We start from the raw sequence: 2,299 nt of genomic DNA on the forward strand, positions 1-2,299 counted from the left end.
GATAAGGTGAAACTCTTGGCATGATAATAAGGTTATTAAAAGGTAAGAATCTATGTTTTATATTATTTATTCATTATTTATTGTTTATGTTATATTTATTTCTTTAAGCATTTTTATACCCTACTTATAAGTGGGAGTTTTGATTTATTGTTGTTATATGTTACACTAAATTCTTGGAACCATTTAAATGTTAGTTTGGTATTACCAACCATTTAAAGTGGATGCCTTGATTTATTATATATAAATATATTATAATATTAAATTATTGGAACCATTTAAATGTTAGTTTGGTTTTACCAACCATTTAACTTGGATTCCTTGATTTACTATATATAAATATATCATAATAATATTTTCTTGGTACCATTTAAATGTTAGTTTGGTTTTACCAACCATTTAAAGTGGGAACCTTGATTTAGTGTTTACAAATATATATAGCACAATAAATACTTGACCACATTTATAAGTTTTGGTATATATTATATACTTATAAGATAATAATATATAACATAATATAAATATGATTCTTTAATATATTGGAACCATTTTATTAAGTGGATTTCAATATTGTTCATTAATGTTAATTTTATTAAAATGCCAAGATTGGATCTTTTAATCTCAACTTCTTAAATTAAAATTTGAACAATTAAAATTTACCCATTAAATATTCAAACAATTAAAATTAAAAAGAAACAAAAACAAAAACAAAACAAAAAGACATTGTAGTGGACTTGTAATTACCTTAGCTTCCTCGTGGATACGATATTCGGACTCATCGAATTATATTACTTGTGGACAACCTGCTCTTGGGAGTGCAACAATCAAAGTCGCAACAAGTTTTTGGCGCCGTTGCCGGGGAAGTATAATTTAATTTCAAGTCTATTTAATTTTGTTTATAGTTTATTTTTATTTATTTTAATATTTATTGCTTTTGTGTGTTTTTATTCTTTTGCATTTACATTTGCATGAGCATTTGGTCACGTACACTTAGTGGTCGACTCATTCGAAATAACCCTTTATTTTTACAAAACATGGCGGAAGAACCCATCCAAAAAAATGAAGATGAAATTCAATCTCAACATGATCATGATAGACGAAGAACACTTAGAGATCACATGAATCCTACACGTACTAGTGCACCTTCATGTCTAGTTTTTCCCCCTGATGCATCTCATTTCAATTTTAAGCCTGGTATTATCCAACTTTTACCCAACTTTCATGGCTTAGATTTTGAAAATCCATACATGCATTTACGAGAGTTTGAAGAAGTGTGCAACACATATAATGATCTAAATTGTAGCATGAATACCATTCGCCTTAAGCTTTTTCCTTTTTCTTTAAAAGATAAAGCTAAAACTTGGCTACAAAATCTTAGATCGGGATCCATTCGAACTTGGGATGAATTGCAACAACAATTTTTGAAAAAGTTTTTTCCATCTCATAGAACAAATTCTTTCAAAAAGCAAATCATCACTTTCACTCAAAAACAAGGAGAAACTTTTTATCAGTGTTGGGATTGATACAAAGAATTGCTTAATCTTTGTCCACATCATGGTTTTGAAATTTGGAGAGTTGTTTCTCAATTTTATGAAGGCTTAACACCTAAAGATAGGCAAATGGTTGAATTTATGTGTAATGGAACATTTGAAGATAAAGATCCAAACGAGGCAATTGAGTATCTCGATTCATTAGCTGAAGATGCTCAAAATTGGGACACTATAGGTACAATCGAACCATCAAACAAGATTCAATCTCCTACATCTGGTGGAGGTAATGTACACTCTCAAAGATGAACATGATCTTCAAGCTAGATTTACCTCTTTGGCAAGAAAAGTTGAGGCACTTGAATTGAAAAAGAATGGTCAATTAAAATCTGTTCAATAAATTGTGTGTCACATCTGTGATACAAGTGATCATTTTACAAAAGATTGTCCCACTTTGCCCTCTTTTAAAGAATGTCTCAATGAACAAGCCAATGTTTTGAACAATTTCAAAAGGCCAAATTTTGAACCATTTTCTCAAAATTACAATCCAGGTTGGCGAAATCATCCAAATTTTAGTTGGAGGAATGATAATGTTGCACAATTTCCGCAACCACATTTTCAAAATCAACAAAATTTTCAAAATTATGCACCTTATGTTCCTCCACCTAAAACAAATTTGGAAGATACATTGAATTCTTTCATTGCAAAGCAAGAGTCTATCAATACTCAAACTGCTCAAACCATGACAGATTTGAAAGATACTCTTGCTAAATTTGCATCTGCACTTAATGTTCATGAAAAAGGCAAATTTCCTT

At 29.8% G+C, this 2,299-nt stretch overlaps 1 non-coding gene across 1 annotated transcript; it reads right to left on the bottom strand.

The window, feature by feature from the left end:
* Positions 1–1,449: 1,449 nt before the first annotated feature.
* LOC140837574 (small nucleolar RNA R71) lies at positions 1,450–1,558 on the bottom strand. The gene has a single exon (XR_012119402.1). It is a non-coding gene; the product is annotated as a small nucleolar RNA R71 (small nucleolar RNA).
* Between the last annotated feature and the right edge of the window lie 741 nt (positions 1,559–2,299).

This window comes from Primulina eburnea, chromosome 7 (genome assembly GCF_022965805.1).
Source record: "Primulina eburnea isolate SZY01 chromosome 7, ASM2296580v1, whole genome shotgun sequence".
Classification (NCBI taxonomy): domain Eukaryota; kingdom Viridiplantae; phylum Streptophyta; class Magnoliopsida; order Lamiales; family Gesneriaceae; genus Primulina; species Primulina eburnea.